General features: G+C 39.8%; 1 protein-coding gene across 15 annotated transcripts in view; it reads left to right on the forward strand.

Moving 5' to 3' along the window:
- FARS2 (phenylalanyl-tRNA synthetase 2, mitochondrial) overlaps nucleotides 1-22,815 on the forward strand; it is a 593,088-nt gene that overhangs the window by 59,933 nt on the left and 510,340 nt on the right. Inside the window, exon 1 of one of the 15 annotated variants that reach the window (XM_063811880.1) lies at nucleotides 5,873-6,072. The gene's annotated coding sequence lies outside the window, so the exon portion shown is untranslated. 15 annotated transcript variants of the gene reach the window in all.

Consider the following 22,815-nt stretch of genomic DNA (forward strand, 5'->3'; position numbering starts at 1 on the left):
GAGGACACCTGAGCTGTTGAGGAGCAGCTTCCTGATAAGATCTCAGGAGTTGGGCAAGTGGGCTCCAGCATCCACACTAAGAGGTAAAATGATGGAGTTTAACTGGTATATAGCCTTCCTCTAGGAACACTCGACTGGTAAGGGAAAAATGCCTCAAATGAGCACGTGCACAACGTCAGTAAACACACTATGCATGTGGCCCCTCCCAAGTGCCGGCAGGCCACTGTGTTTGCAGACAGCCCACTCCAAGGAAAAATTAAGGGAGGAGAAATGCCAACTTCGGACCATGCCAATGTATAAAACCCCAAGTCAAGGGTGAGACAGTGCTCATGGATCTCTCGAGTTGCCTACTTGACCCTCTTCCAAGTGTCCTTTACTTCCTTCTGTTCCTGCTCTGAAATTTAATAAACTCTCACTCCTGCTCTAAAAGTTGCCTTGGTCTCTCACTCTGCCTTATGCCTCTTGACGGAATTCTGTCTTCTGAGGAGGAAAGAATCTTGTTGCTGGAGCTCTCTATGGATTAGTTGCTGGTAACGGGAAGCTTTCTGTTACCTGACTTGGATCAGCTTAAAGGGAGGCAAGAAGGTAGGGGTGGGAAATTCCTAAGCAGGAAAGCATTCAAGATGTGGCCAGACTGCTTCTAACAACCTATACTTAGATGTGGGAACAAAGAAATGACTGAAAGTTGGGATTTATAATTAGAAGGGAAGCAGAGTGTAAAAGTTTGGAAGATTTGCACTCTGCCCTTTGCCCATGTGGGAAAGAAACAAAAAGCAAGTGCTTTCCAGAAGATGTTCTTTAGAACACACAATGCCTGGGATAATGCCACTTGATAAATAGATCCCAAGGTCAAGTTGGTGCAGAAAATGCAAATGTCCATCGTGATTCTAAAAAGGAGAAGAGTCCATGGGTTTCCAGAAGGTTTGGGCAACTTTTCACTTGAGCGTCTGGAGAAACTGGGCATACCTTGGGAAACACCTTTCCAGTGTTCCATTGGCATGGATGCTCCCTGGCTGGTCTAACAGATGGATCTCCCTGACGATCTGCTGCTCTCCAGAGAGATCAACACAAGCTAGAAGCAGCTGGAGGGAGGGGCTGCAGAAGTATTAATGATGGGAGGCCAAAAACAGAGTAAGAGGGGCTGTCCAGTTGACTGAGGTTCACCTCTGCTGACTGCCCATTCAGTCGTTCTGTGCTGGGGACCAAACCCTTCAGCTCTCCAAGTGCCAGCTTTCTGCTGTGGCTGAAAAGCACCTTCTTCTTTCTTTCCTCCTTTGCATTCTTTGGACCACTTAAGGTGGTACTGTGACTGGCATGAATTTTAACATCAACATTTATTTTCATAGCTGGAATATTGGTGGGAGAAAGTAGGAATTCTTGATAGGGAGAGAAGTTAGAAAATAATTGACGTATTTTGGTACCTCAAGCCTTGAGAAAATGATGCTTTCTAAGACTTTAGTTTTCAGTGTCAAAGGGAGTTTGTTCATTTAAGCTGCTGTAATGGCAGCAGCATAACATGAGTGGCTTTTGAACAACAGAAATTTGTTTCTCACAGTTCCAGAGGCTGAGAAGTCCAACACCAAAGCACCAGGAGATTAGGTGTCTGGTGAGGGCTCATTTCTCATAGATGGCACTTTCTACCTGTGCCCTCACGTGGTGGTTGTGGGGGCCAAGGTAACTCCCTGGGTCCTCTGTTATAACAGCATTAATCTCATTCATGAGGGCTCTGCCATTTAGACCACAGCAGGAAGCTGGCTGAATTTTGCAAGAGAAAGTTACATAAGATTCATCTCTCAACTATATTGGAAATGTCAGGGTTACCAATGAGGGCAGGTCATTTAGAAAGGATCTGACCTTCTCTTAGACATCAAAGCAGTAAAAAAAGTTATAGATTTCTCCGATTCCATAAAGCCTTTGTTCTTGGGTCACTTGTACAAAGTGATCATTGCCCCAGTTACTCTCCTGATGTCACTATGTACCTTCCAGGTGTTAATTTCAGTAAGTATTTGACTTGTGTTGTTCATGATGCTTAGACTTCTAAAATCCTATGGGTAAAAAGATCTTTACACATGATGGCAGATGGTGCATTGGGCTTGATGTGTTCTTGCACTGTTTGTAGACGTAGCCTTTAAGGTAGATCTAGAAGGATGGGTGGGGCTTCTGCATGAAGAGGGGAGGAAACAGTGTGAGCAGAGGATGGAGTGTCGCCTGTGGGATGTGTTGGGGGAAACCTGCCTGTGTTTATTTATCTTTCCCTCTTGTCATAATTTGAGTGTGGCCTCTGTGCCTTGTAGGAGACAAGGTTAGGACTGTGCAGGGGTGAAGAGGTAAGAGTGTTCAGACAGGGATATTTGCACTAAGCTTTGTTGTATCTACTTCATCCCCATTCGGTAGGTGTCTTCTATGTTTAATTCATATCCTAGTGTCATTTTTCATCCATATAGAAATGTACCATATAAAGTGCTTAAAAGATTGTCTCTACAATCAAATCTGGTTAAATGTGGGAACCTCCAGATGCTACCTTTTCCTTCTTCATCCACTAAATCTGCCTTATATATTGATTGCTTTTAGGAAGTTAAGTAGCCGTTTCCCGGAATCTTTAGTAAAGATTAACTAGATACTTGATCACCTGCTTTCACATGGGTGTTATGACACACACACAGAGTAGAGCTATTCACAATTTATGGTGTGGTGGGACATAAGTTATGTCTTACATTATTTTCAACCAGCTCTTGGTGCTAAAACCTTTTGTAGATGAGGCTGGTTTGAAGCAAGAATTGAAGGGCAGTTTCATTTATTCACCACATGCTACTGGTACCTGTTATATTTTAGGTATCGCTAGAGAATGAACAATAATGGTGACCAAAAACAAACACGTGTTTACAATGTGATGAGGCAGGCAAGCTTTCATCAAATAGTCACATAAATATAAATTTAACATGGGAAGCAACCTAAATGTCCAATAGGGAAATGATAAAATAAACTGTCATTTTGTTTTGACTTAATATTAGGTAGCCACTGAAATTGTTTCCAAGAATCGTAAAATGATTTTAATAACACTGGATAGTTAAAAAAGTTAGATTATAAAAGTACAGAGTATATCTCTCTTTTATAAAAACAAATTCATGTTTGCCAACGTATAGAAAAGTTGGTTATGAACCACAATGAAGAGTGTTTGTCCCTGGTGATATGATGAGGAAGCACTGAGCATGTTCTCATTGAGTAGTTTTTTTTTAACCAGAATGAAGGCAGATTGTTTCCATTGGCTGAATTTACAATTAAATGCATTGGATGCATTAAGTGAGGGACTGAAGCTTTAGCATGTATTCTTTTTCTTTTTTTGGTTTGTTTCCTTTTGGTTATAATAGGGTGGGAAGTAAGGTGAGGGTCCTGGAGGGCTCATGTTCTTGAGTGGGACCCTTGGTGTTCTGGTGACAGCCGTCACACAGAGGGACAGTGGGGCTTGCAGAGACGTGACCTTTGGGCGCTAATTCCCTTTTATTGCCTGCCTAAGCAGGATTCACCTTCCTCTGTATGGTGTTTATTTTGGTTTTGATTTTGTCTGCTGTTTTGAGACACAAAAACTTGTGTTCAGAGGGAAAGCTTCAGAAATGCTTCCCGTGATTATTAGAGTTTGATAAGTGAGTATTCCTGGACATCTGATTACCCTCTTTGTTATTGATCAATACGTGGATTCTTCTGATTAGTTTCATCATTTCACAGCGATAGCTCCCATCTTCAGTCCTTACCAAAAACAATTGTTTTATTTGAAAGCTTTCTTTTGGAAGCAACTAATGCATTATTACTTTTATCAATTTAATAACAATTAAATCTGTGTTTTCAGGTTTTAATCATTTTTTTATTAAGCATCCATACATTTTGAGGGGAAAATTAATTATTTTGGAAGTACTCATCATATACTCATAGAAATAGATATTGGATATTATAGGGCATATAATTTATTTTTTAAAAGATGCAAAGATTCTAGATTTTTCTCTGATCTGTAAAATTTTCCCTCTCAAAAAAGTTTTTCTTTGTTTATGCTCCATAATTTATTTATTTTAAAGACCGACTGGGTCATGTAAAGTGAGAGAGCTTTGTTGGACGGAGGATAATAGTGCATAAACCTGTCTTTTATGACACCTTGGACTTAACCTTCTTTGTACAATAGAGACACCGAGGGTTGGCCTTAGGAAGCCTGGGTTGTTTTTGTATTATGACTCGAGAGATGCTGAAAAAACCTCCTACTGCTTTCCTTGTACCTCAGATTATACAATTAGAGACTTAGGCTTTTAAGTCTTGACTTTTGATTATGAGTTTCTGTTAAAATATGACAATTAGGATGTAAAGGAGCTGCCATCCAGAATCTTACCAAGATTTCTACCACCAACTGAGAGGACAGAATAGAATGACCCGGTGGCGGAAGGACTCATTCCTGCTGGGCCTGAGGGAAGAGCTGGAGGGAAGCTGGCTTCCTCAAGGACTTTCCAGAGCTGATCCTGGTTCTGTAGTTGACAGAGCAGGAGTATTACCATCTTGGACAAGCACTGTCATTTTAAAATTCACCTTGATCAAAAACCGCCTAAATCCAAAGGGTATCACCCTAATGGCTAAGGTCAGCACGACCATAAACCACAAATAACATCTTCAACCAGAAACATTCCAAACTCCTCCCCGACCAGAGACAATTATAGCCCCAAGATAACCTCCCTCCAGCCGGGAAGATGCCAGCCCCCAAGATAACTTCCCGTCCTCCCAGAGACATTCCAACCCTGCCCTAAAACTTCTCCCTCACACGGAAACATGCCAAGCTTGTGATAAAGCCCCCTCACCCTAAAACCAGTATGTACGCTTAGTCTGTAAGAGAAAGCGCTCCTGACCGAAATCAGCCAGAAGCCCCTCTCAGGTTTTATCTAAAGTAAACCGGTCTTTAACTGTCAAGCCGCCATTCGTGTTTCTTTCCTCTTATTTTAACTCTTACAGTAGTGACAAACTCTATTGTGTGGGGCTGTAAAATTATTTAGAAGAGAGAGAATCATGCATATGCATTTCACCTGCTTGAAACTGGTTGGGAATTTACTTCTGGGATTTTTTTGTTTGTTTTGCTGTATCAATTAATTTATAATCTATTTCACCTTTCTCTTTCCTTACTTGCCAATTACTGGTCTTTTTAGGGATTGTGGTATTATTGTGGGAAAGAGACTATTTGCTTTTTTTTTTTTTTTTTTTTAACCAAGACGTTGGTTACAATTCCATCCTACTATTCTGGGAAAATGTGGATTCCCCCCACCTTTCAACCATCATCCCTTTATTTTCTCACTTATTGGTCTGCTTCTTGCAAGTTTTTGGAAAATGTCAGTGAAGAAACAGTTGAGCCCTTTTGTGAGGTAAATTTCCATTTACCAATGTATGAACAGTACACATACTCTAAGCATAAATATACAATAAACTGTGTTTGAAAAAACTCAGCTGTTTACTACCACAACTTGATGAAATGAACAATGGACTGAAGCCTTTCCGGGCTTGGCTGGCAGCCCCTGAGTCTCAGTCCCCTTCTAGGAAGAAGTGCCCCAAGGTCACTGTGTACTTCACACTGTGCAGGGAGAGAGAGTCACATGGCTGTCCACCAAGAACAGATCCCATCCCTCCTCTGTCTCATCCCTGCCTCCTGAGAGCATCATGTTGAGAGACATGCCATCCCTGCCGCAGGAAAGAGTTTGTTAGCAAGCTCTGGCAAACACATCTGGTTCCTTGTACTTCTATGTACCTCATGGTGGCAGATTTTGAGAAATTTCACCATTTATCAAAAAAGGCTTTCAGTGTTTAAAACCTTCCTTTTTGGTTTTGTTTGGTCTTTTTAGTTAGGAGGGAATGGCTAAACATTGCTTGGCTACTCCACAGATGCACGGCAGAGCAGCTCCTTCTGGATCCCTCACCCCCTTGTAAGCTGGGAGCTCTGGTGGGTGCTTCTCAAATCTACTTTCTTTTCCTGAGTCAAAGGATAGAGGAACTGCTGACATCCTGTGAGCCAGAGCACCTGAAGGAAATCCATTTCCAGCTTGCATAGCATAGGTAAGGAAATTGCCAAAGCAATGCATCACTAATTTTGCTCCCTGGTGCTAAGTGCACCTAGCAGGCATGCTAAGTACTGCCCCCTCCTGCCATCCAGTGGTGGCAGGGACTGGCATGGTTCCCAGTGCTTTGCTGCCTGGGCTGCCTGTCTGTGCAGGGGCTGGTTTCAGCTGTGTGCAGCCTCCAAGCTTCAAGCACAAAGGATCACTTAGTTGCTGAAGAGCAGAAGCCACAAACACTTCTGGTAGTATATCGTAGGGCCCAGTAATCTTCCTACAGCTGAAGCAGCAGGCTCCTAAACAAGTATCAGGTAGAATTACTTGCATCCATTATCAAGCTAGCCATGAAAAAATGGTGTACTTGTTTATGAACATGCTTCAATTTATCCTTTTTGATGAAAATTTTAAATGATTTTTTTTCTATTATTAAGTTTCATAAGGAAGCATGAAAGAGAAATTACCAAATATTTGCAATATATATGATGGATAAATTGATAAGAAAACAACATGGTAGTAGTAAAATGTCAAGGATAGGCTGTTAACAAAAAGTAAGTACCAAAGTTGAATAAAAAAATTTTAAGCATCACTAATATTATAAATAAATATGAAAGCATATATTTTTAAGCATCAGATTGGCAGAGATGGAAAATCTCACAATATACCATGTCAGGAAGGAACTGGGAAAAGTGCCTTCTCATATATTGTTAATGGGGGCATTTATAGGGACAATGTTTATGACAATGTTTGGCAATGTGTGATGACAGTTTAGAATATGCACACTCAATTTCTGACGTAAGAATTTCTTCTTAACTCATCCTAAGATAAATGGACAAACCCCAAAGGAGACTGGCCCAATATGGGTGAGTGCAGCGTTATGTATTTCCTGTGCTGTCAGTGGAGAGCCTGCTTTGCCTCCTGTTCCCTCTGATGTGCAACTCACTGGATTTAGGGCTTATTCATAGCCCCAGAGCAAGCTCAAGGTACCCGGCTAGTGACTGAAAGGACATTTCTTCTGTTCTGAGTAGAACAGTCACAGATTCTAGTGCAGGGGCCCTGACACTTGGTGAGGAACATCCACTTTGTCTTTCCCTGAAGCAAATCATTAACGTCCAGCACACAGCAGTTGTGTCAGCTCTGCAGACAGAGGCTGGCCCATGTGGCTGCTGTCCCCAGGGCTCGGTGTGCCTGCTCCGAGATCCACCTGCAGGTATTTAGCCAGGGCAGGTCTGGTCTCCCACCCTGACTGGCACCAGCCAGGATTAGAGACTGAGTGGCCTGGGGCTCCCTCCTGTGTCACCTTTGTTAAAGCTTCGAGTTCCAGGAGCAGCAGCCTTCTCCTTCCACCCTCTTCAGGAACACCACTGGAGCCTGGTGGCCATCTGGGTGACCTGATGCCCTCAGAGCAGCAGGGTTTGCTCCGTCATCATGAATGGCATCTCCATGTGCCAGTGTCATCAGATGGTCATCAGAGTGGGTTGTGGGGAGCATGAGGTAGTTGTGCTGTGGATTTTTTTTTTCTAGAGGCAATATTTGGAATTAGAAACCTATTTACATACACTTAGCATTAATTTACATATAATCCTCGAATAACTTCAAATACTCTTCTATTCAACTAATTAGTGCAGCTAACCAGTGTTGTAGCCCAACTCAGCATTAAGGACATTAAACGTGTGAATCACTGAATAGATTTCTAAAACCATAATCATGGTAATGGTAAATCAGCTTAGGCCGCTCACCAATGGAGCTGGCAATAGCTGCTCCTTAGCCGTGATTCCTTATGCTGGAGTGATAGCTCAATTTACAAATTCCAGGGAAATTGTGCCTTCATAACTTTTGGCTGAATCAGCCTTCCCCCTAACAAAAAAGGAAGGAAAAGAAATTAACATTTATTATCTTTCATTTTATAGGCCTGTGCTAATGCTAACAGTTATTATTCTACTTTAATTCTGCTATTCAATACAAAATCTACATTGTTTGTCAAATTGGTTTATGAAGAGTTGAAACATCTAGGAAAGGCTATACTATAGATTTTGGAGATTATGTGAAGCTTGCCTGATATGGTTGGACTGTGTCCCCACCCAAATCTCATCCCTAATCGTAGCCCATAATCCCCACGTGTCATGGGAGGGACCTGGTGGGAGGTAATTGAATAATGAGGGCAGGTTTTTCCGTGCCGTTCTTGTGATGGTGAATATGTCTCATGAAATCTGATGGTTTTATAAAAGGAAAGTTCCCCTGCACACACTCTCTTGCCTGCCACCATGTAAGATATACCTTTGCTCCTCCTTTGCCTTCTGCCATGATCGTGAGGCCTCCCCAGACATGTGAAACTGTGATGCCATTAAACCTCTTTTTCTTTATAAATTACCCAATCTCGGGTATGTCTTTATTAGCACTGTGAGAACAGACTAATACATTGCCGTTAGGGTTTACAATGTACCACTGGAGCTGAGTTTATCTTTCCTTCCTTTTCTCCTTGCTTACCCTTTATCCTGGAGTGAGTAGTCTACCATCTGCCTCACTTGAGAATAGATAGTACAGGAAAGGGGACAGCTTAACCCGCTCTGCCACTGACCCTGTGTTGACTTCCACTTGATGGGTTCCACTGGACTTTGATATTGTCCTGCACATTATTGAAATGACATGCTGACTACTGGTGTGTACAGATGACTTTCAATACCCTTTGGGGAAATTTTACCCCTTCATAGGTTTTTTGGAGAGTAGGAAGACCGGTTGTCAAACAGTAATAGAGTACCTGCAATTCATGTCATTCTTTGCATTCACCTTAAAATACTGATCTTAATAGATTTTTGATAACTAAATGTATACCTTTTGTTTTTGTTGCTTTTAAGTCATTTATTCATTTAGAGTCTACATGTTAGCTTTGGTTTATTTTTAAGGAATTAGGAAAATATTTTAATTTTAGCAAGAGAATGCTCAGTCTCCCTCCTTGTTTACCCTTACCCCCAAAGCACTATTGCCCCTGTTGGTTGAGAATGTTGGTCTAGGGAATAATTTTATATTCTTTATAATTTTACGGTTATGCTCTCCCATGAGTTTTAAGCATGAGTGATACAAAGTTAGGGGGTTTTGTTTGTTTTTTTGTTTTTAACACTAAGACCTTGAAATAGGCTCCTCATTAGCAGTGTCATGTCATGAAAGATGAACAGCTTGAGATTCAGAAGACGCAGGTTCTGGCTGAGCTCTGTGCCCCTGAGCTCCCATATGATGGGGGGCAATCTCTGCCTCTGTTTCCTAAGCTGATCCCTCTGGTCCATCATGTCTCCGACATCCACTAAGGCTACATCTTTTCATTGGTGTTACTGTATGGTTTGAAGGAGGACTGATGGCAGCGTATTTATGGTATCTCGGTGACTCCTACCTTAACCCTGTTGACTTTTTTTTTTTTTTTTTTTTTTAACCATTTCATCACATACTTTATTGGACATCTCCTGTGGCTGGTCACTGGGATACAGTAACCAGGAAATACATAGTCGGCCCTCATGAATGAACGAAACTTACAACCCCAGGAGGGGAGCCAGAAACTCAATTAGTGGCTTAGTTTCCACAACGCTATGTGCTACAAAGAGGTACAGAACAAACCCTGTTGACTTTTAAGATTTCAAGGCAAATTGAGTTAGGAATCTCTTCCTAGCAAGAAGGCCTTGTAAGTAAGAGGTCCTTAAAAATAAAAGGAAAAAACCTAACATGTAGACTTTTTCTCTGCAGCCCCATGTCCTGGAACCTTCTGCTTTTAACCTGTTAATAATGGAGTTATTTCTTATTGCAGTTTGCCCAGTTTTGTGCCAAAGAGCTCGTTTTTCATACTCCTTCCCCAGACATGACCTTGTAAATCTTTGCCGGAGGTAAAGGATTAGCGTGGCTGAGCAGTTCGAGGGAGTGAAGAAGTGTCTTATCTCTATAACTTTCCAAAGTGGTCCTCTTCTGTGTAGTGGGTAGGTTCTGTGGTATTAGAGTGCTGTGTTTCAGTGATAGTGTAGCCTGCTCGATCTCTAAAGTCTCTGCTTAGTGTTGTTTCTATATTAAAAAAAAAAAAGAAACTGTGGCTACCAACCAACTTATAAACAAGTTGATTGGAGGCAATCCTTATTTACTGTGAGGTAAGCCATGTAATAAAATATTTTAAAGCTAATGTAGCATATCAATTTATAAAACAAGTCATATGCTTTATCTTATTCAGTTTCTCCCAAGGTCAGAGTGATGGTTCAAAATTGTGAATGGTGATTGAGATCTGGAATGAATTCACCAGTATTTTTCAATTGTCTTTTTGTTGCCGTGGCATGGTTGATGTGCTTTCAACCTGTTTTTTTGTTTTGTTTTGTTTTTAATAAAACTTGTGACAACAAATGTATGAGTTTTTAAATTTTTTTTATGTCAACCAATCATCCAAGTCTCTGGGCACCAACTGAGTGTTCTACAATTCAGTTCAGACACTGTCTGGGGTTAGCCCAGACCCCACAGGCTAAAAACTGTCTCAAGATTACCTGCAGTAGAATCTCCAGTTAAATCCCATGTTATCACCTGCAGTTTTGACCAACCAGCTATAAATTGGGGGTCCCCTTGGTCACTTGCTAGAAGGTTTCCCAGAACTCAGGAAAGCATCGTACTTACTATTAACAGTTTGTTATAAAGGATACAACCCAGGAGGAGATACACAGGGTGAAGTGCTCTGGGTGTGATGCCTCCATGCTGTCTCCTGGCACACTGCTCTCCCAGCACTTTGATGTGTTCACCAGCCAAGATGTTTTCTCAACTCTGTGGTTCAGGAGTTTTGATCGAGCTTTAATTACATCGACATGATAGATTACATCATTGGCTATTGGTCATTGCCTTAATTAATCTCCAGCTCCTTTCCCCTTTCTGTTCATGAGGCCCTCAGTTCTTGCTGTGATATTTCTGGAGACCCTTGTCCATCCTGAAGCTGTCTCATGGGCCACCAAGAGTGGCCTCACGAGAACAAAATATACTCCTAGCTTCCTAGAAATTCTACGGGATTTAGGAGTTCTCAATCAGGAACAGGGGACAAACATCAAATTTTAGAACACAAGCTGCTCCTATTATCCCTATCAATCAAGATACCACAAAAATTTTAGGAGCCCCTTGATGGGAACCTGGGACAGTCAGCAAATATATATATATAGATATTATTATATCAGAATGTAGTATAGTGTTTTCTTCTAAGTCTTATCCATCCTCACTTTTTTCTTTTGTGATTTCCCTTTCTTTGAACATCTCTGAGACCTACTTCACCATGTAGGTGTAGCGTATGCTGCTTCTGTGCTGGTGACATCATTTGGCTCAGTGTTATGTATCCCAAGAGGAAGCTGTGTTTCTTATGCTGGCTCCACGGGTACCCCAGGAACATTGAGGATACTGTGTGGGGTGTTGCCTCCTACATGGTATGATATAGGCTAGGAGAATAACTGTAGCGCATCTTCATGGAGTTTTAACCTCACTCAGCTTTGGAGGAAATTAAAATGAATGCAGGAATATTATGGAGTAGCAAATGATTCACAAACAGGTGGCATCAGTGAAATTTTATGTTCATTAACAGATACCTTTGGATTATGCATGTTTCCCCAGAGATATATTCATTCACTCTTCTCTAATGGGGTAAAGTTGAGGAGTCAGAATATGTATGTATTTGAGTATGTAGTTTGTAAATTCTACAGGAGTAAATATTACTGTAGTAGACATTAATTCAATAATTTTTGGCTGGGTGGGGTGGGTCACGCCTGTAATCCTAGCACTTTGGGAGGCCAAGGCAGGATGATTGCTTGAACTCAGGAGTTCTAGTGCAGCCTGGGCAACATGGTAAAACCCCATCTCCAAAAAAATCCCCAAAATTAGCCAGGTGCGGTGGTATGGTCTGTTGTCCGAGCTACTTGCGGGGCTGAAGCCGGAGAATTGTTTGAGCCCAGGAGGTCAAGGGTGCAGTGAGCTGAGATCGCACCTCTGCATTCCAGCCTGGGTGACAGAGTGAAACTCCGTTTAAAAAAAAAAAAAAAAAACAGATTGATGGTCTTATTCTGCATATTTTTTTGAGTCTATTTCTATGATGTTTTCAGTATTTTACTTAGATGGGCTTTAACAGATTTAATTTTCTCTTTTATTTTGCTTGGCTGTCTTAATCATGGCCTTTTTCATTTTAATGTTACCTCATTCAAAGAGTTTTTGCCTGACTAGTGAGTTGTAGTTTTAAAGTGCTATGTGTTTAGATCTTCATAATGAGAGATTAACCGGAGCCGTGGATCACATCTCTGGGAGCATTCACGTGTCCCATGTCCAGCCTGCCAAGTTATACCCCTTGGGATTCCCTGGCCACAGGGAGGGACTTGAATCACAGTGTTCTGGTGGCTGGGATTTTCTCCTATCTGATCACATAAGTTAACTTACCTGGTGTCTTGTTCACATTTGTCTCTAGTTCCCCTGGTGCTATTATTGCCAATAGTGAAATAACAAAGGTTTGATATGAAGATGGACATGTGTAAGGGAGAGCTGGGGATTAGCCAGCCCAGTTTCACCTCAGCTGGTATTGTTACTGGGTCAGAGTGGGGTTGAGTCTGAAAGGCAGAGCGAGGTCAACACTTACAGAATGGGACTAAAAACAATGTGTGGGAAATAATTCAGCATTATCAAAGTGAATTTCAGAGAGCATCAGCTGCTGCTTGGGGCCTGGGGTCACACCTCTATAGTCGCTGGTGTTGGAGAGAGGGTTTTACCCCTGGACCTACTGCCCTACTCTGAACCTATTGCCCGACATTGCTGAGGTCATTTATGATTTCCAAGAGAACTTGAGTGAGGATATGTGCATGGTTTAGTGAATTGGCTCCCATTTCCTGAGCCCTAAGATGCCATGGCACAGCTGCTCTAGCAGTCACGGTAAATATGTTATTTCGTTTAGTTTTCACAGAAAGTCAATGAAATAGATATTCCTGATCCCCTTTAGTTTCAGACAGGAAACTAAATCCCCGAGAGGTCACATGATTTGCCCAAGCCTCAGGTTAAATTTGGGAAGTACCAGCGCTGAGATTGAGACCCAGGACTGTGTAACTTTGGAGACATGCTCTCATCTTGCTCCAGTGATAGACACTGAGCACCCAGTGTGCAGCAAGCAGTGGGTTGTGTGCTGGCAATATAAAGAAGAATGAAGCCACCCACTTTGCAGGGGCATAGCACATCATCTTCAGTGGAATGCTAAGGAGGTTCCAAAACGACTTAATTGAAAGCACTGCATAAATGCATGACATTAGGCTGGCAATAGTTTCCTGCCAATATATGAAGTGCTAAGAATCAATAGAAAGAAGTATATGGTTATAAAAAAGAAATGAGCAGAGCCATAGAAAGGCTAATGGAAAGCATGGAATGTTAAGAAGCTGGCAGATTTATTTATGTGAGTTTGGAAGATGTTACTCTAGCAGTTTTTGGCTGATTTTGATGATTGATATTATACCTAAAGTAGCTGAGTTACTCCGATTAACATCACTTGTTTTATTTAAAATCACGCTAACTCAGAGAACCTTACTGTTAATACACCTGAAGGTATACACCTATTTATGTTGGATGTAAGATGTTACAGAGTCAGAGGAAACAAATAAAACAAGGGCAATGTTATGTGGTTTCAACACCAGTCATCTGTATATTGCACATGATATTGTGCCCGGGGGTTAGTGATGATATGTGCAGGACACATAGGGCAAACGCTTTCATGGGAGGGTCATTAGAATCAAGACAAGGATGAACCGCATTAAAAGGGTAATGGCTCAGTATTAAGGAGTAGAGAAGAGTGGATACTGAACATTGGTTTTTATTGAGCAAAATGAGTTATTCTTAGTTGACCCAGCTCTTAGGTTTATAGACCAAATCAAGAATGTTATACTAATATTGATTTTCTTATATGATCTTTTGAATTTAATCCATAATACTTTGTCTTGGCATTGGTAACCTCTAAAGTGTACCATTCTGCTTTCTGAATCGCCTTGACATTTTTCATCACCAAATACTTTTTTACTGTTTTAATGGAGTTATGGCAGTGAAATTAGAAAACTAAAAGATTTTGGGAACAGTCAATAATTAAGCAATACTGTTTATTTTGGTCTTACTTGAAATAGATGGACAGGGAGGAGAAAGAGACTTGTGTCTCTTATGGCCCTCTAGCTTCATACCTATCCCATTTCATCTGCGTAGCCTTGATGACCGTTTTGCAGATAAGGACATCGTGATTTTTTAAGAGGTTGAATGAATTTGCTAGTCAAGATGCAGTCAGAATTTGAGCCCAGGACTGTTTCTTTCAAAACTCCTTTATTTTGCTGGAGTGTGCTGCTTCTTCCAGTTTGAAATGACTGAACTGTAATGACCAGCTAGATTATAAAATATGAAGTGGGAAAGTTGTGGTTATTTTCTGACTTACTTATTTTGAGCAATGCTATCATATTAAGTAGATATTTTAGATAGTATGGACATGTCTGAGGAACCTCCTACCTTGCCGGACATTGAGGATTTATTCACCTTGAGCAGAGGCAGGCAGGTGTCTTTCTGAATTGGTGGTGGCTGAGTATAATTGAGTTTCCTACACTTTAAAAACTGTACTCCGGCCACTGTTTTGATTCTCTTGTTTGACTGGCCTGTTTGTATTTTGGGCAGTCCCTAGCCAGGTGTTAGACCTATAGTTTACCATGTAATTCTCTATTGAGTTGAGCTCTGCCGTTGTGCACTTTGTACATCATCTACCATCTACTGCATCATCCCTGTTTGCTTCAGGCTCTCCCAGTGTGACTCATCATTAAATATCCAGTTGGAACCTCAACCTCTTCCAGGAATGCCTCCTCTGGCATCCTCTACATGTGCTGTTCTTCCTCCTAAACCTCCAAGGGACTTGATGCCTGTCCTCTTGTTAATCATATGCTCTTTTAGAAATGTATTTATGTTTTCCTATGAATATGGCGGCCCTCTGGCTTCATACATTTAAAATGTTTGTGGTCAGGGATGATGATGATTTAAACAACAGTATTTTGGAAAGTAGGACTTTTTTTAAAAGTCCTCTCGCATTATCACTTAGTGTACAGCAACTATTGTAGTAAAACTACTTGGCAGTGTAGCGGTAAAATAGTTTAATCACAGTGGTACAAAGGGTGCAGGGAGTATGGCACTCGTACATTGTTGATGGGCGTCCTAACTGGCACACTCACTCTTAGGAGATCCATTTGGCCCTATCTGTTAAAATGTAAAACACACACAAACCATTTGACTAGCAATTCAGCTTTCAGAAATTTATTCTAAAAATGCTTGCTTCTGTATGAAAAGACACAAGTATTTCCTTTATAGAGTTACTGATTTTAGCAAAATATTGGAAACAAATGTTCATCAGTAGGGAAACAGCTAAGTAAACATGGGCTTTTGTATGATGGAATACTTGGCACCATTGAAAAGAATGAGGTAGATTGCTATGCACTACTGTACTGCTGTGGAAGGTCATGAGTATTAATTCTTACCAGACAAGAAGAGGTGCACAGCAGTTTGCTAATGTTTGTTTGAAAATCAAGTCTGGTGGAAGATGGGCATGTATACTTATACATACAAGATGATGATGTAAATTGTGAAATATTTAATAGTTTTGGGGATTTAGTTTAAAAATTATGATTTTATTCTCCTCTGTAATATTTCCCCATTTGTCTTTAACATAAAATAATTATAAATCACTTAATATCAGGAAAACAATCCAAAAATATTATCTCTCCAGGAATAAAAATATTATTCTGTCAAAATGTGTAGTCTTGGCATATCAGCCATGTTTGTCTTGGGGCAGTGTAGAACAACTGCTTCCCAGCTCCATGTGCAGGCAAGCCCTGTTTTGAGAAGCAAAGCTTTCTATCTATAAATTAAGGTTGGGATCTGATATTTTGATGGTTTCTATGATGGTTTGATGATTTCTTTTAAGTTGATGAAACTGAATTTGGCTTCTAAGGTGTGTCACCATCTCTTGACATTTGACCTGTGAAAGCATTAGTTCCCTGACACGCGTATGACTGTACTCTAGAAAGGCGTTGTCTGAATTTTTACTTCCCAATCAGTATTCTCACTTCAGGATTTTCATTGCTTTAAGTGACTCTTGTATTTGCAAAGCCCATATCCATTTCAATTCTGCTCCCATCTGATCCTTTGTGATCTGTTTAGCAGCCCAGGCCTGAAAGAGGAACAAACAGAGAGGGGAAATGAGAATAAGAAATGAATTAAGTGCCAGGGAGGGACCCAGAGTTAACTGTACAGGCGCTTTATATTGATGTTTCTTCTTCAGTATTGAAAGCTTACTATATTGATGGACTCTTTTTCATCTTGGTATCTTGCACTTACATATTGATGTTATTTGTTTTTTTACCAATATTGAAATGTAGAATTGATTAGTTAGACTTATCATTCAGATAGAGACTGTTTCAAGCTCTTTTTTTGGGAACAAATATTCTTAGGTGAATATTAACATGTTATTGAGCAATTAGCAATTAGTTGTAATGTAAATCAGTTTTCTGTAACACTTTATCTCTGCTGTTTGGTGAAATCAAGTTTTATTGGATGATTCAGTGTGTAAGAGTGTCATAAATGAGTTTTTCACTATTACTGGAGATTTAAGTTTTTGGAGAAATTGTGTGACCAGTAATCAAAAGGTATAAAACATTTAGCCAATTGGAAAGTGAAAAATTATTAACATTTGATATGTAAACATAGGCCTCATTTTAATTTAGTCATATTGTCAAGTAGCAGGACGATATGTGTAGCAGATAATGATACCTGTGCTTTTAATTCCATTCTTTTTGTACTTCTGAGTTGGATATTTTGCTTTGTATAGAGGGGAAGAGAGAGGAATAGCTTTTATTGTTAAGCCTGTGCTGAATCTGAGGTGCCTCCCCACTTGCCCACTGTCTTTCTAGTGCAGACTCAGAGGAGCAGTGGACCTGTTTCTTCAGCACAGAGCTCTCTTAAGACTTAATAGGAAAATTTGCAGAGGTATAAATGTAGTGGAACCATTAATTCTCAGCTGGATTTTTTCCTGTTGTGTTTTATTTTTATTTTTCAGATACTAAAAGTATCTGACAAATAAACTGAAAGGTAAGATTGGTTTTTGGTAAAAACAGTCAGAAAGGAGAAAAAAAAAAAACCCTTAGTTCTAAATATATCACTTCAGGGTTATAAAATAAGACAGCCTTTTTTTATGGAAGAACAGAGACATGGCAGTCTGATGGATTTTAAAAGTCTCGGTGACTTTATTTTATACCCATATAAACTAGAAGCTATGAGTCTTTTCAAAGTGTTTCTAAAACCAAAGACTTTTCTTTACATATGTGGATCTCATAAACCTATGGTCAGATAACCTATTTTTAAAAGTCCAGATTTTTTAAAATTTATTTTTAATTTTTAATTTTTTTAATTTTAAAAATTGTGGGTACATAGTAGGTGTTTATATTTATGGGGTACATGAGATGTTTTGATACAGGCATGCAATGTGAAATAAGCACATCATGGAGAATGGGGTATGCATCCCCTCAATCATTTATCCTTGAGTTACAAACAATCCAATTACACCCTTTATTTTAAAATGTACAATTGTTACTGACTATATTCACCCTATTGTGCTATCAAATAGTAGGTCTTATTCATTCTTCCTATTTTTTCAGATTAGTTTTTGAAAGAAAATATGTGCATGTGTTTCCTCATGCACTGCAGATATTTCCCACAATTTCTTTTTCACCCTTGCAAGTTTTTGATGTTTGTAAACATCAGAAGTTTTAAATTTTCATGTGGTCAAATGTATGTATCTTTCATTTGGTTTTGTTTACTTCTTTTAAATTTCTTTTGTAAAATAGTCATTCCTCACACAAAATCAGTTAAAGAATTACCAGTATTTTTTATTTGTTTTTCTTTTTAAACAGGTAACAAAACTCTGTACATTCTATTTTGGCACGTGACAGGAAGTAAATATCACTTCTTTTTTTTTTTACCCAAATAGTTTTTCAACACTATTTTGTATGTAATTTATTCCTTCTACATTGGTTTATGAGATTGTATATGTATGTGTGTGTGTATGTGTAAATATATATGTAATATGTGTATATATATATATATATGGAGAGTGAGAGAGAATTAAAATATCAGAGTTTGTTTGCTGTGTCAAGTCTTGTGTTAGTTTTCATTATTGTGGCTCTCATTGTCCTTTTTAAGAAAAATTCCTGGCTCCTGTCAATTGTTTAATCTTTCAAACGAACTTGGGAATCATTTTCACAAGTCGTTCCCCTTATTTTCCTCTTTCTTCTGCAGACCTTTTCACTGTGAATTCCAGGAAAATAATTTGGGTAGAGCGGCATTTTATACTATTCAATCTTCACATAGAAGGAATATCTCCTTTTTAAATTCCAATTTTCTTTCATGGTTTCTTATAAAGTCTTGTGACTTGTTTCACATAGGCCCCTTTATATATTTGTTATTGTAAAGGATGTTTTTCATTATATCGCTATTTACTGTTGGTAATTGCTTGGATTTAAGCTGTTGATTTCTCAAAATTGTAAGTTAATTCCCTTCACCAAGCTTTTATTTGTTCTAATAGTTCATGAGCTCATTCACTTGAGCATTCTGGATATACCATTGTGTTGTGGCCAAAAACAGTATGTTGGTTTCTTCCTTCTAGTAGTCACATTCCATTACTGCCCGTCTAATGTTCTTACGTTGGCTAAAGTCCTATAAATTTTAGAAATGATTGGCTGTAAAGTGCCTATTTGCTGTTAGGAGTGATTTTGTAACTCATCCAGAGACCACAAATTACTGTGAAGAAAGGCTTCTGGGAAAGCATCAAGTTTAGGTGGTAATACCATCTTTTCATATTTTTGGTAGAACAATTAGACTTTTAGGGAAAATCTATTAAAATAGTAGCTTTGAAAACTTAAAGCGGATTTTAAAATAGATAATTGTATATTTTTGTCCTTTTTCTGTTTCTGGATGGAAACTTGGTGATATTGAGAAAGAGAAACATAGAATGAAAAAATAATGAGTTCACTGATTCAAAAGTAAAACCCAACTTTTATGGATGTTGTTTTAATAGACCTATAGATTATATAGAATAAAATAGTTTGGATTTTTTTCACTAGATTCAGGTAGAGTTATCTTTTTAAAAAATTATTCATGTGAATTTCCTACTAACTAACTTGCTCTCACGATGTGCTGTTTTTCATTTCCTGAATTGTGTATTGTGCTTTTGTTTTTACTAAAGCTGAAAACATCTATCTGTTTGCTCTCTGGGTGTGTTTTCGTCTCCCTTTCTGTACTGTTTCTTGGATGCAGGTGTGTCGTCTTTCTTTTCTCCTCAGCAGTCTTTTGCAAAGCCTTTCAAATGCCCCACAGTCCTGAGCAGAGTTCATATGGAACATGGCCTTGTCCAGGTCGCCTTGACTGCAGTGACTTTCCTCATGCTCTTTCCTCTGCTCTAAAATGCTCTCCCTTTTCCCCACCCACCCAACCCACCTGCACAGAAGTTTACCTCTTTGATAGAACTCTCTGATTATCTCAGGTATGAGTTCTTGGATTTGCAGGGCACTTCATGGCATTGTCTATGGCATTTAGTAGTCTGTAGCTTTCATTCTGTGTATGTGAGACATGTTTATAGTTTGGCACAGTTTTCATGGCTATATCACATTCTCCGTGAATCTGCAGTGCTTAGCATCACCCTTGTTTGTTGAATGAGTGAGTGCAGGGCTGCTGTACTTTGGTGCTCAGTGCCTTGGAACATGCAGTTTTCTTGCGATTTTCCTGTACAGTCCCCAGATTTACTAGCCTTCCCTCAATATACTGTTATTTTCAAAAATATATTAACGACTGTCAAGATATGTACAGGTATATGCTTTTTGTTTTTATGGGTGTCATATGTGGCTATTGGTGAAAACGAATTGCAACTAAAGTTTATATTTTTATATGGCTTTTTCATTTCAAACATTAAAAAACATTAAAAATACACCAAAAGGATCAGAAAAAATGCAAGATGATAAAAATACAACTGTGGCCAAAGCCAGGACTTTGTGTCCAGTGCCATGGCTATACTACTCTGTCAGTATTTTATGTCCTCTAATGAAAAATATTGTACCCTAGTGCCCATGTGTAATGTTTTAGACACTGTCATGTAACTGGGAAAGTGTTATCTCAGTAACAAACAATTTTACCTAGTAAATATTCCTAATTGGCTCAAAGATAACTATATTTAAAATCATGTTTATAATATCAATGATAATGTCAAAAATGAAATCAGGGCAAGTTAGCAAATTTTTTGTTTATCATTCATACCAAAAATTAATTCACAAACCAGGAGACTTCCTTTTTTTTTTTTTTTGAGATGGAGTCTCACCTTGTCAGCCAGGTTGGAGTGCAGTGGTAGAAACACAGCTCACTGCAGCCTTGACCTCCTGGGCTCAAGTGATCCTCCTTCCTCAGCTGGCAGTAGCTGGGACCACAGGTGCATGCCACCTTGCCTGGCTACTTTTTATATTTTTATATTTTTTGTAGAGATGGTGTCTCGCTATGTTGCCCAAGCTGGTCTCAAACTCCTGAGCTCAAGGAATCCACCCACCTCAACCTGCCACAGTGGTGGGATTACAGGCATGAGCCATGGCACCTGGCCAAACCAGGAGTCTTCAAACAGATAGTGGTAAGAAGCTTGGCTCACAGCAACTTATAAAGCATAAATGAAGAAGTACATTAATCTCTGTTGCTGTTATTATAATCTTACATTCCTTTCAGGGCAAGCAGAGCTGTAAAAGCTTATTTGCTTATAGATGGTTGGTTCACTTTTATCATGCTGACAAGGACAGAGAGCTTAAGTTTCGTTTATGGCCAGAGCCAGCATTTTAGAGAAGTCAGGATAGCTGAAGTTTCTCTTATGTGGCTATGGGTGGTTGGCCTAAGGATATGCCCACACTGTGGCCTCCATTTGATTTTTCTTTAACAATAACAATAGCAACCAAATACTGACTGAGTTCTTATTAGGTGCCTTTCACATCTACTTATCACAGTGACCCAGAATTGATGTTGAGTCTCCTTTGCTATGCATTTGCTATGCAATGATGAGGCCATACTTTGTGATAAGGTAGCAACTAGTCACCTGTGAGATGTTTTTCCGCATGGCTTTGCCTCTGTCAAATACCCCACATGTCCAGGAAGCAGGCTTTGTTACATGACTTGGAGCATCAGTATGTGTTCAGAAGGATGTGTGCGTATACCCTAGAAATAGCTCAAGTAGAAAATTCTACTAAAGTCTACTCTTGGTGAAAGGTTAATCCTACTGTGTTTTCATTCCTAAGGTCTCAGAACACTTTTGTAAGAATAATCACCTTTTTCCTCTGATCTTCATGTAAATACACGAGCCCATAAAGTTTGAAGTGATTTTCCTTAAAAATCAATCAGAATTTTCTGGTTTTTTAAAAAAATCATTTTTAGCCTACATTTTCCTAATATTAGGAATGGTTAGAGCATCAACAGTGCCATAGGTGATACAGAATAAATGCAAAGATGGAAGTAGGTCTCAGGAAATGGCTATATTAAGGTTTCCGCTTCTTTCAGTAGGAACTCTGGGAGCTCCCTTTTGTTTCCAGTCAAGGCTAAGCCATCTTCTGCCCTTCTGCCTGGGTGCTGCTATGGTTGTAAATGAATTGGCTGTTGCGGGGAGGAGGAACCATCTGCCTGGGGGCTTGACAGGGAATAGAAGACACAAAATGGATGAGGAGGCCAGGCGCGGTGGCTCACGCCTGTAATCCCAGCACTTTGGGAGGCCGAGGTGGGCGGATCACAAGGTCAGAAGTTTGAGACCAGCCTGACCAACATGATGAAACCCTGTCTCTGCTAAAAATACAAAAAAATTAGCCAGGCATGGTGACGTGCGCCTGTAATCCCAGCTACTCAGGAGGCTGAGGCTGAGGCAGGAGAATCGCTTGAACCAGGGAGGCGGAGGTTGCAGTGAGCCGAGATCGTGCTGCTGCATTCCAGCCTGGGCGACAGAGTTTCACATGCACACGTTGTTTCACTTTCATTTGCCTGCTCTGTGGCCATGGGGAGATATATATTTCCTGTGAGAGCAGTTGTTTTGAGAAAACTGTGAGAAACTTTTCCTGGGAGACAGTGGGTGGGGTTTGACAGCTCCCCCCTCCCTCATCAGTGTCCCAGCTGCTCTTGACCTGCCTACACTGCAAAACATCAACAGGCCCCTAATCGTCTATGTATTTGCGATACTGTTGTATGGTTCTGATTTTCCACTCTTATTTCTGTTTCCCTACTTGGGACTCTTTGTTTTTATTTTTTATCATGACTTTATTTATTTATTATTTTATTTTATCTATTTTTTTTGAGACAGAGTCTTGCTCTGTTGCCCAGGCTGGAGTGCAGTGGCGTGATCTTGGCTCACTACAACCTCTATCTCTCAGGTTCAAGCGATTCTCCTGCCTCAGCCTCCGGAGTAGCTAGGAATAAAGGTTCCCACCACCACACCCGGCTAATTTTTGTATTTTTAGTAGAGATGGGGTTCCACCATATTGGCCAGGCTGGTCTTGAACTCCTGACCTCAGGCGATCCACCCATCTTGGCCTCCCAAAGTGCTAGGATTACAGGTGGGAGCCACTGCATCTGGCTAATTTTTATCATAACTTTATATTCTGCTGCAAGCTGCTTTTAATTATTCAAGTTAAGAGGAAGGTAAAAAAAA

Source organism: Pan troglodytes, chromosome 5 (genome assembly GCF_028858775.2).
Source record: "Pan troglodytes isolate AG18354 chromosome 5, NHGRI_mPanTro3-v2.0_pri, whole genome shotgun sequence".
Classification (NCBI taxonomy): Eukaryota; Metazoa; Chordata; class Mammalia; order Primates; family Hominidae; genus Pan; species Pan troglodytes.